The sequence below is a fragment of the Melanaphis sacchari genome, unplaced genomic scaffold (genome assembly GCF_002803265.2).
Source record: "Melanaphis sacchari strain LSU unplaced genomic scaffold, SCAv2.0 Contig0_pilon_pilon, whole genome shotgun sequence".
NCBI lineage: Eukaryota > Metazoa > Arthropoda > Insecta > Hemiptera > Aphididae > Melanaphis > Melanaphis sacchari.
The window spans coordinates 20687048-20700901 of record NW_020270366.1 but is presented as its reverse complement, the minus strand read 5'-3'; the positions used below and the strand labels follow the sequence as shown (position 1 = coordinate 20700901).

Here is a 13854-nt window from a genome sequence, read left to right as displayed (position 1 = left end):
AAAATACAATTTTAGATGGAATTTAACAAAATTAATCGCATTCAGCTATCACATATAATATCATTGTATTCGTAAATTTACTACAAAAATAAAACAGGAGCTATAACTACATAATTTCGATTACCTACTAAACATATTATGCAAATGAGAAATGAAGCCATCTCGTCATCGTTATATTACACATTATAATTTATAATAATAAAACATTAAAATTATAATTATTATATATTGTATGTAGTCACTTAATTATAATTTACATTTAGTATAGTGAAAGTACAACAGCAGTGAGCGACACTATAACCCAAACGCAAAAACACCTGTATACAACGCGTCAATGCACGCCGGCGGGGGTGTATATAATAGGGGAATAAACTGTTCGAAATCCGTATGATAAACATTGTCTGTTATGCTGCATGTTAACGCATGCAGTCGATGACGATTTTTGTAATGCGTTTTTTCTTTTTCACAATAGTATTATATTTAACTACAGGCAAATGTTTCAGTTGTTTCGGATATTGCAACGGGCAGCTGCGCCATGACTGAATAGTATAGACCGGGCACAACTAGCCAACCACTATCATCAGAATTTTTTAATTTTTACAAGATATTATAAAAATTATTTTTAGAAATGTGTATTATACATAAAAGACTTTATATTCGTATTGCACTTATGAACTAAACTCAGATGAACTCTAATATACGTGACAGCGCTCATTGGGGGTAGTACAAGATGGGGTACTAGCCTCGCCAGGAAAAATAATATTAACTTATAATTTAGGAAATATTATCATGGTATTACTTAATGACTTAAAGAGCACAACATGAAGAAATGTGCAATTCATAATTACCGTTACCGAATAATACATTTGATTATACTCTCTTTACTTATTTATTTTTATTTTTTTTCTGTTATTAATAACATTTATTTTAATTAATAAACTATGATACAAATATATCATACATAAATATAATATATTAATAATTTTTTCGAACATTAAATTATTTTGTAATTAATTTTACTGTTAAGTTTCACACATTAAAACAATTTAATATAAGCCCATTTAAACACATATAAATAGATATTTAACAATTTTTGAAGAGGAAGGACATTATCAATGAATGCTGCCGCAGTTGTAGACTACAAAATATATTTGTATTATATAGTCGCATATTATACACATGTTATAGCCGAACAATCATATTATATTGTATTATGTATATAAAGCACAAAACACGAAGACATCCCATTTTAATACTTTAATAAAGTATATGCGAATGAGAAAAAATAATATATACGAATACGACGACGAAACACGCCGTTAAAAAATATACATATTTTATTCGTAGAACTCGACACCACTGCAGATAATAATAATGGGCGTCTTATTTTAATAGTAAAACATCACTGTAGTACATTATACCTATACGTACAGGTTTATTGAAGAATTAGTATAAAAATCGAATTTCATTAGTATTTGTGCACCGAGGAATAATGTACTCCTATTTCTTCCTCCGTCGAAAAGGGTTAGTATTGTTTTTTTTCATAGTTCTCATACATATATAAATATCAATGGACCAAAAATAATAATAAAAAGGGTATTCGGAGGACGTACGCACGATTATTGTAAACGGCATGCATAATACGCGTAAGTTTATAATAATATTATATTATTATGTTTAGAAACTAGAAAGGGACCCGTTTACAGATGTCTCCTCTCGTGGGTCACACGATAGTTCGCGCATCGAAACACACGGTACCACCCCGTGGTCGTCCTTACTATATACAGCGCAATACAATGTATAGGTAGTTACAATAATATGTGTAACATATAATACTTAGACATAACCGCAACACCATAATATAAAGTATGTTATACAAAACAGGAATAAGACAGATATATACATCAAAATTTGACGTATCCACAGTGGAGTGCCTATAAACAAATAGTCATTAGTCAGTAAATTGTTATATAATATTGACAAATGGTAGACCACATTTTTATGATTATTTGACGTTCAAATTTTAAATCGGCTCGTAACAATTATATGCCCATAGCAATTTTAATTTTATCTATCCTGAATTATCACGCAATAAATAATAATTGTGACTACCCCGCAACAGATAAGCATTTTCGATATACATAATAATATTGTGTTTTTATTAAAATACATAGTGCACCTAAACGATGATAAATAAAGTGATATGCGCTACTGTAACTAACTTTGGAAGACGTCTTTTATTTTACTCGATTACCGTTAAATAATGTTTTATTGTTTTGATGTTTATTAGGTCTATTATTACTTTTAGTTTAACTATTAGAAAACATGTTAAAGTCGTCGGTCGTGCGCACATCCATCAAAATGTATGTCCGTTGTTCTAGTTCTATACATATATGTCGTAAGTACTTAAGAGTGCGGCAAGTATTATGCGGGTCACCTTCATCGCGGAAGGATATCTTTTCGAAAATTAAAAGGGGAAAATAAAGGGTGTTGTGATGTGATTGCCACCGACATGGATTAAAATGGTCAAAATTTAATTAGAAAAGTTAACGTTTATATGTGTAGTTAATAATTTAAACGTTTCTTTTACATTTTATTCTACATTGAAGTGAAATACTGTTACTTTTGTTTTTTTTTTTTTATGTTTTTATACTAAATATATATGAATTGCAACTTTTGAGATATTTATATGACAGTATGACAAAATATGTTCGCATTCACTCCTTCTCATTCAATTGTAATTTTGAAACCAAACATTAACAAATAGAGATAGCACTCCAAATAGTTATCAAAACAGCCATTGCAGTGAAGAGGACGCAATGGCTATTTTTTTTTCGAAAATCTTCTTATTTGGAGTACACATAATTAAATATTCTTTGGGCACGATTTCGAGTACACGTTTCTGCGACCATATCAAAGATGACAATACAAGATATGTCGTTTATTGCGTAGAAAAATAATATTCAACTGTTTAGTCAAGAGGAGCATTAATTATTTTATTGAATCTTTAAGTGAAGACGACTACGACTAAGATGAAAAAGATGCCCCGCCGATCCGTTTTTGTATGTGCCGATGGTTTGACCTCAGCATGGCTGGCTAAGTCTTCGCAGCGGACATGACGTCGACGACTGCGCCGGAGGGACACACGCCTCTGTGGTCATTGGCCCACGCCTTCACCGTCGCCACCACCGACAACAAGACGACGACCGAGCGTGCTCTCGGCAGCCGCTGTTGCGGGGGGACAGGTGCGCGGAGTTCGGAAGATCAATGGACTGCGTATGCCATGTGTTTACGCCATGCGCAGTGCGTGTTGAGTGTATATTTGTTACTGCAGTCGCTGTTATCCGGTTATAGCGGTGGGAAGGGGCGAAGAGGATGGGCCGGCGAGAAGAAAGGGTTGTCTGGTCGAATGTAGAACAATCTAGTCCCCAAATTTACAACAAAATCGCGACCGACCAAAAAAAAAATATCTTATTGACGCCAAAATATTGATTATTCGAAATTGCATTGCGATATAATAGGTAACACTGAACCTATGTCTTGAATCATTATTTTTTTGTTTTATCTCCTATGAGAACAAATGCACGGGTACGTATAAAAGTTGAAAAATTATTCATCGGGAACTATATTTTTGTTGGAAAACATCTCATTGGAATTGGAATTTTAGTACATATTTATTGGAATCGAAATCTGTAATAAGTTTTATTATGGAAACGTAATTGTGTAGAAACTAAAAAATATTCTATTGGAAACATTATTATTGTGTTGTTAAAACTGTAATAAATAAAATAATATTTTTTCGGATTTATATTTTCTAAAAACGTATTTTTATGGAAACGTTTGTTATTGATTTTGGTAAACTGTTCCGAATAAATATGTTTTTGCGAGCTAATGTTTCGTTCCGACAAAATAAACGTTTTAAATAGTGTTCCAAAATATTGTTTGCCAATGGTTTAAATTCCAAACGCGTACGTTTTTCATACAAAATAAGTTTCCGTTAAAATATATTTCCAAATCATTCCAGTTTAGAAAAAATGTTTTCCATACTCAAACGTTAACCAGTAATTATTTTCCAATAAAATATAACTCTCGATATGATTGTGTGACCATAATTTTATCGTTCAAATTGAGATACTTTATAAAAGTTATGAGAATTACTGCGATAGGATCTATTATACATAATTATAAAACGCTCATTACTTATTTAATTAACTTTTATATAAAACTAATGTTTATAGACTACATAATACGTGATAAAATATTCAATTTTCGTAAATGTGGGACAAAAACGGGACCATTTGAAAAGGGGAGACAGGACGCAGATTTCAAAAGCGAGTCATCGCGTATCTAATGCGGGACGTCTGGTTACGCTATCTATGAATGCACACATGACTACTCCTCGCTAAAATGCAGAACACGATACATTTATTTTTCTTACTATACACGACGGGTGTTCCTCGGCGACACTTCTCCGCCGCCGATTGTATAATAATCCCGACATCATCGCTGCCGCAAGAAGTCTGATTTGCAGTCAACCAGCCGCCCGCGAGTCATTCATTCGGGAGACCACGATATAGACGACATTATTATTATTATTATTAAATAAACATTGCAGCGCGTACCTATTATTGTTATATAAAACGTACACGTGCAAGTAAAATGTCGAAATCCCAACCGAACAGGAGAACCACCACCGCAGCCGTCGAAAAAAACATAATAATATCATAGAATCCGCGACCCCCGACTATATACACGCGCGTTTGCGAAAGACGAAAGCAAGTAGTATAATGGAAATAATAATAATAATAGGCGTAATATATAAACCAGCAACCAAATTGGAATTCGCGCGATCGCCTGTATATTAAAGTATTGTGTACGCGGTACGTCGTGATATGGTCCCTGTGGCGCAAAAGGCACGTTTTTCTTACTCTTGAACACGTCTCATTCTTTTGCAGTAGTAGTTGCGTAAAAACAACGAGAAGTATTATAATACATTTTTACACAATGAGCGAACCTAGGTATATTCCGGTTTCGTGATACACCATGACTGATGTAGTAGAGACCCCTTATAACGGATTAATTCGAAATCGATAATTAGATATTATGCGTGAATGTCTCGTCGATACTGGTCATTTTTTGTGAGCGATAAACATAATATAATAATAATATACAATATGAAGTAATTCAGGTTTGATACAAGTTAGGGAAGCTCACAGAGTGAACGTGCTAAATACTCGGTTTCTAAATATATTTCAATACGACACAATAGTATTCTAAAAAATTATAATTCAATAAACAATTTAAAGAGAATTTGGAAACCTTTATACTTTGATACTTGTTTTTAACATTGGGTACTATAAATTTACTTTTTAAGAACCTTCATACAGTTATCATATTATACCATATTATTGTAATATCCATAGTTCACCATTATGGTAAACTGGTATCTAAAGTTTTGTCCGCATAACGCGTTTGTGTATATAAGCAGGACATATTATTATCACATGTCCATTTCTCCATTATCTATAATATGAATAATATTATCACGGGTGAAAAACAAAAACGTTTCGCAATTCCACTATCAAAATGTCATCGATCCAAATTTGTATACTTATTTTTTTTTTTCGGAAACAGACCCAAATACAATAATACATCACACAATGTTACAGGGTACCTACGTCACTATGTGAATATAAAACATATCAATTCAATTCTACCTGTCGACACGTTTGTAAACCTGCAGCCTTACACCGCCCGTCAACAATTGTAGCACAGCTCAGTTTTGTGGCCAGTCATGTCCCTTTCGAACATCACATTTTCCCACACCTTCGATGCAAACAATAAACGTACGTAATATACACAATGTGCGATTTAGTATGTAAATATACGCAATAATAAGGAGTCCTTTTTGAATCAATATACAGTGTATAATAATACATAAGTCGGCGGTATATCTTTTTATTATTATTATTACTATACGCATATTATATTATATTATAATGTGATTTTTATTTTAAACACAAAAACGCAATATTACCTAATGTTTATTATATAGTTACTACTCAAACAGATTTTACGTTCGTGATAAAAACTCGTTTATTAGTGAGCAAGGTGACCCACCCATAGTGGCTTGTAATGCAGATGCCAAAGTTACAGGCGTGCATAAGCTCCCAACGGATTTTTCGTATCAACCGGTGGTGTTTCCCCATACCCCTACATCATACACAGGCTATATCTAGATCCTTATCCTCGTTGGTCTATACCCGGAACCAGGAAGTAACCAGCAGTACATAATATAATACATATATATTATATAGTATATAAAATTATATACATATACACATAGCTGTATAGTACCTATGTAACTGTATCGGTCTTGCGCGGCTAGCTACAGTCGGACATAATATATAGCGAGTGCTAGCAACACCTGGTCGCCCCGTCGACTATTTTTGGGGGAGACACAAATAATAATAATAATAATATGAAAATGAATAAAAATCGAGATTTCTTTTTGTGAAAATAAATGACAAAAAAATATATAATATAAGTATAAAATAAAATGAAATAGCAGATGTTTTCTTCCGTGAAAGGACGAAAATCTTCGACGGTATTGTTCACATTGCAAAGAATATAAGCAGGGTTGTTGGTGCCACGAGCCACGATCTTTGCGTAACTCATAAGGGGCAGCGATGGCAGCAGTATTGCGAGACGTGTATTATTATTATGTTACATAATGGATGCGAGAAATCAATAAGCGCTGATCGATAACGTTGTTGTGTTATATTTTAGTATTATGTGTAGTGTATACATTATACAAAGGTATACGTACATACGCGCAAGACATTAGGATTCGACTGATTTCCATCATCATAATATATATACCTAGCGATTTATTTTAGGGTTATCTCTCTTCCCCCTAAAAAGGGTTAACTTAGGCCGAATTCCCGGTTAAGAAAATCCCTTTATTATACATATGTGTTTGTGTGTCAAATCGAGAGACCCTGTTATTCAATACATTATAACATTACGTAGGCCGTTAAAGTATATAAATAATACATACCCTACACACAACTTATTAATATATATTGTGTACATGTAGTTGTAGACATTTCTATTTCGAGCGTATTAATATAATACAATTAACCTAACCTATAACTTTCATACTACTTGTCATATATATATATATTATATTTAGAAGATGACATTGACAAATCTATATTAAGTATAACATAGAAAAGTTGTCCTATAAGGATCGAGTGCATGGGTCCTTTATTATAGACACACGTATTGTGTATAGGTAGTACATTACTTTTATAATAAATTACAGTGTTTTAATATTTGTTTTAATCAATATAAAAATTTAAGTTATTCTTATAACTGTGCTTACTGAAAAACATTTTTTTATTTTTATTAGAGCAAGTTTAGGCCAGACTAAGTTTAAACAGTTAACTAGGCCAAATTTGTAATTTTTTGTAGGGCCAGTTAGATACATGTAAGTGGGTCTTTTTTAGAAATAAAAGCTACACATCAACTAAAAAAGAAAAACAATTTCAATCATAATGATGTTAAGTATTTCATCTCTGTTGTTTATGGGCTTTTAGCCCTCATATTATTTTTGTTATAATAAAAGTCTACGAGGCAATTTTTACGTAACATGTCGATTTTGTTTTCAGTTAAAAACTGGGTAATAAGATATCTTGTATATTAAAATGATTTATGATAAGCTATCTTAAAACCCTTTAAAGTTTCAAAATATAAAGCTATAGCCCTATAGGTCTTGAATCAAGCCCTGGTTAGGTAATAACATTAGTCAGTTATATATATATATACATTTTGAAATAACAGAAAAACAACCAATTGTAAGTGTATAAAAACTATACCTAACAATAACGGTTTCGAAAAAACTTCAAAGAAAGAAGGGGAGTAAATTCGACAACATGATAGGGCAAAAAAAAATGATTTCATCCTCTTACCAAAGACCGTCTATATGTACATCAACTCGTGTTTTATTCTTGGTTTATTAGTTTAAGACTTATAATATTAACTGATAGCCATCAATTATTATTTTTTAATATTCACATATTAGCTCTAACCTCCACAAGCCTACAAAAGCTACATTATATAATATTATGAAAGAAGATTTATAGTAGGTATAAAGAGTGATATTAGTATAATTTAGAAATATAGGCTTTACGAACGAAATGCAATTGGCGTATTATATAGTATGGAATTACAAACATTTTTTAAATGAATGACATTCTGTTAGTTTAAAAGACGTGTAGATATTTACGGCTATAATATTTTTTTTTAAATTGGTCGGATGGTGTATCGCCGTAACGGAATTAAATTCTTTGGCACATATTATATTATATGCATTGATTGTCGTAAATGCGTTAAAACGGTTCATAATCACGTTAATATTTAACGAGAAATCCGTATATCATCATTATCATCAGATATATTAAAGTGTATTGTGGTTTCGAACAAATCCGATCGTAAAAAAATATTTATTGATATAGGAGAAACGGTCTTGTGACGACAAACAAACAAGGACGGTACAAGATGCGAATAATCATATTAAATTCGCCGGTTAGTAATAAAAATCGGTTAGTTCCGATAAACCGGACAGCTGATTCGATTTTATTATTACTATTATTACTGTTATTACTAGTATATACTCGCGGAAAACGATTTGTAGACAAGGTGGTGGCATATAATATAGGTGAATGTGATTTTTAAAAAACACACACTCGGTAGCACACGCGTATATTTGAAGAGAACGATCAAGAATGAACAGCGAGAGTGTAAAAGAGCCTACGAGGAAACGCACGCCTATGTGAAGGGGTCCGCCGATGGGGTGCAACCGATTATCGTATTGCTGGTATGGATTATTACCGATAAATTCGATCATTCATACCGTTTATCACGATATATTATATAAGCCAAAAGAATCGCTAAAAAGAATTAAAAAATAAAAAATAAAAATAAAAACATCGACATTCTACGCGGGATATCGATTCTCAAAAGAGTAAAGGACCGTTAAATTGAAGAAAATACTTGAAAGAGATTTATACAATTGATTATAATACATATATAATAATAATACATTACTATAGGTATAAAAAAGTAATTTACGAATATATACTAATATAATATTATTAAGAATTTCAATTCATAATTTTCTACAGCTATTTTTATTTCAAAATATGTTTCTTTACATTAATCAATAAACTATAATGACGTTTATTGGTTCAAGTCAAAAATAATACAATTATTTTACCATGTATACAATAATTACAAAAACATGTAATATTTTTCATGTACCTATGCTAAACTTTTCTTCTTTTGAGTAATAAAAAATTTATTAATTCTAAATATTACATACCATTCGAGAATACAACTATATACAGTGCATAAGGGTAATCAGGATTTTCGTATGCAAAGTTCTACAATTACAAATTTTAACAATTTCTAATTTGTAATTATTGAATTAATTAAAAAAAAAAAATTTATTTTTTGTTATATTAAAAAACATACTTCTTAACAAATTAATAAACGTATTTTTTACAGTAACATTTTAGGATTTAAAACGTTTACTTTGATGAGAGGTGTACTAGTGTACATCATTGAGTTATCTCAAATTAGCGTGCACTAATAATAATACATAAAAAAAATTTTTTAAGACATTTTTTTGTGGGGGTGGGGGGAATTTGATCGCATTCAGCACTCCTTATCGCGAGTCTATTCTACGGTAAGTATGCTGGTCTATTAGGTTCCCGTGATAGACCTTTTTATAATTTTGTGATAATAAAAAATCGACAACCTATGTACTTGTTTTTAATTATTTTTAAATTTAAAAGAACATACCTATTTATTTATGTACAACCAACCACCAACCTGTCGACCTGCAAAAGCAATAATTTCTCTTTCCGCCCGTCAGCTGCACAACGTACGGTATAATATTATTATATCGTTAACACGTTATCAGCATAGGTTCATCGACTTTGCATTGTTTTTTTTTTTACCCTCTCTACAGCAAGTTATAATAATAATAATAATAATAACTATTATTATTATTATTATTATTATTCGTATATCTTTCGTAAAAACCGTAATTACTATTGTAGATACTGTGCTAGACGTGCTGTAGTTATAATACATCCTTTTAAAAGACGTGAACGGGGAATTGTCCGACGACTACAACCGGGTTAACGGCACAACTGTTATAATATCCCGTAACGCATTAAACCAGCCGGCCGTCCTTCGCAAGAACTACGCAATTTTAGACGTCTCGTTTATTAGGCAGACACTGTAATACTACTACTACTAAGTAATATAATAATAATCATAAAAAACCTGGACGATGACATCAACAACTTCGCTACTACTAATACGTGACCTCGATAAATACCTTTAGAATATTGTATACTTAAGACGAGGACGCCATATAACCGTATAATTAAAGGGGTTTGATGTAGGTAATTTTAATGAAACTTTGAGAATTAAAATTTTAAATCTTAAATATATTTAATTACTAATTCATTGTTTTTTTTTTTAAATTGTCCCATTTTATTAAAAGTTAGTATATCAAAAATATCGGTTGTTGCGTTATAGTAAGATTATACAGAAAAATGGTTCGCGCAGAACAAACTTATGATAATGATATTTACAGCTTATTTACCAAATTTTTATACAACATAGAAGAGAAAGGAATTAGTTTTTAAGCGTTTTTATTTTCGGGATCAATACTAATTAATTTGTAACAAACAAATAAAAAAGTTTATCTTTAGAAATAAACGATTTTAATTATCATTAAACTATTTCTAAAAATGCTATGACATAGATAAAGTTCTTTCTATGTATTGTAAAAATTTAGCAAAGTTTCTTTGAATTACTGTTTCAGTAAGTTAGTTAGTCCCGCACAACATTATTTCCATAAATATATTTCGGGCGCTTGTAGTGAATTTAACAAAATAAATATTATATATATATAAATAATTACCGATAATATATAATATTCATAATATATTATGTAATGTAAAAAGTACCAAAAACCGCTATTCAAGACTCAAGTATATTTTAACATGATAAATGGTTTATCTAGTACCAAAACAATGTTAACCACCTCGAGTTATAAGGATCAAATTAATAGTATGGAAAATCTATACTTTTCCATTGGAAAATTGGTTTTTGGTAAAATATAATTTCAATTTTGCTAAGATAACCGTTTTCTTATCTACGGTGTAAAAATACAAAATGATTTTAAAATACACTGCGTAATCACTACACAGTATACATGGAATAAAATCGATTTTATCATGATATTGTTTCCAAGAAAAGTTAATTATGTCAACGTTTAGACTAATGTAGTAGACGAACACTATAGACTGAAGTTGGTCACGCGCTCAGAACTAACTAGAAGACACAAATGTTTTCTTCGAGAATTTCGTCAAATTATCAGATTAGCATAACAGCTCGGTTACGAAGTCCAGTGCATTAGAACTAACAAAAACGTCCAGCGACATATGGTATCAATTGTTTTTCATCGGGTAATTGTTTATTTTGAGGCGCACACGCGTCTCTTCATGGTTCCATACACACTCCTCCTCTAGAGTTAATTATTATATAAAAAGACAACACTATGTTATAAGGAAATATAACACATATTTTAATAATATTATAAAATGCGTGTAGCTACGTCCTTTAATGAATTCAAAAAAAATAAATGATTGTCTTGACAAAATGCTAACGAATTCACCAAATGTCGTTTACAGTTGGTGAAGTTTTGTTTTTAATTCGGTCCGTTGGATATTTCTCGAAGACAAACTGTCCACTGCTAAGTTTAACGATATTTTTTTCAAATAGACATACTTTTGGCGGTATAATAATAATAATATATTTGTATAATGTGTAATGTTTAATGAATATAAAAACAAACAAATAGAAGAAAAAAACCATAATGAACACACTATGGTTTTTACTGAATAGGACGAGAATTAACGTACATATACGTGGCTAAAACAAGTTTCGACATGTGTACACGTGTGTGAATGCGCGGAGGGAATAAACGTAGTTACGATAACGGAAATCCAAAATTTTTTCCCGTCAAATGGCGCAAAAAAAACGATTGAGTAATGAAAAAAAATCACGGTAATTTTTTTTGTCGTTAATTTTTTTTCGTTTTGGTCTTCTAATTATAAATGAGACTCACGTGTTTTTTCACTTTCATAAAAGCGCTACCAAATAAGACCCCATGCGAACGTGAAATTACCAGTACATTGTTTAACTAACATTTTTTTCTCCATGGGAATTGAATACGGGCAAAAAAGCATGCCTTTAAAAAAGGGTAGAAAAACAGTTCCTTCTTACTCTGGGCCTTACCCCCTGACACTTAGGGATAAATAATTAGGTTTTCGTACACAATGTACTACGAGGAGAGGAAACGGATAAATATTCAAATAGAGAATCCTCCGTATTGGGTCTCCCAAGCCAATTGTTAAATAACAATCAAATACGCTTCAGACGGTCGGAGAGAAAATATTTAATTGAGCAAATCGTAAACGTTAACAAAACCTCGTTTCAAGACACATCGACACGCTAACACGATAAAACAAGTTCAGACAACGCATAAATGTATAAATATTTAATTTTTAAATAAAGGAACAAATTAGTTTTAAACTAGAGTGTGAAATTGTAAATCACAAGCGCAAAATGTAATAATTAACATTTTATTGTTATAATCACATCTGATAATAATTTAATTAAGAACAACTCTTAAATTATTTAACAAAACACGTCAGAATTTGATGTATGAAATTTCATAATACTAATAATATAGTCTGAGCGCAACGACTAACGGTTACGTACGCGGTAGTTGTTGACTGCCGACAAAAAACACAAAAACACGACATAAAAACTATACCAAAGAAGTAACAAGGTAATTTTTTCAAATAACTCAGCAAAGATGTAAATAGTACATTGGCAACAGTTTGTCTTTCCATTATAATACATGATAATGAATTGATGAAACTATTATAGGCAATTATTATTATATTATATTCAATTGTCAAATTAACTGTTCTACTTAAATTGTTAAAATAATTATAAATTTCTTTAAAAAAGTTTATAAGTTTTAAATGTTTTAATAATAAATATTAAGTCTCTACTATAGCCATATCTAAATAAAATTATAAGTTATTATTTATTTTTAATGAATAAGTTTTAAAAACAAACGGGTACGAACGGTCAAAAAAATTCTTTTGGTGACCAACGTGATTGCATTACTTTTCTTTTGTGGTATACCAGAAAATATTATTATACTACAACTACTACTAATAATAATAATAAACAATAGTAACAATAGTTCGTGTATAGGCTTTATGTGGTATTGCGGTGTCGTGATTGGAAGAAATCATGACGTATTTCAATATTATATGATCAGCACACATCCCCTCGGATAAAAATCACTCCGCCCCGGGGCCGATCGATGAAACGGAATTTTCAGTTATTGGCGAAAACCGCAAGACGTTCTCCACGGCGCACAATATAATATTGTATTATTATAATATACACACGCGGGGCATTAGCATTTATTATTATATTATTTTCGATACGGTCGCAGCTCCCGCGGCGACGACGAGGGTTTCGAGTGCGCCAATAATGACGTGTATTCTTGCCGCGCCTGGACTCTGGAGTGGCCTAGTCGTTCGTAGTCGTCGTGGTGCAGTTATTATGCATAGAAAGGGAAGGGAAAGAAAGGGTTATGAAATGAATATATGACGGACTTCGAAGTCGTCGCCACACCCGATAATAGGGTTGTTTGTTCACGGCCAGAAAAACGATTAATACACGATT

The 13854-nt window shown here is 31.4% G+C and overlaps 1 protein-coding gene across 1 annotated transcript in view; it reads right to left on the bottom strand.

Annotated features, from left to right (window-relative positions):
• The window catches only part of LOC112592385 (G1/S-specific cyclin-D2-like), a 40180-nt gene that overhangs the window by 1649 nt on the left and 24677 nt on the right, over window positions 1-13854 (bottom strand). The gene's annotated exons all lie outside the window — the stretch shown is intronic.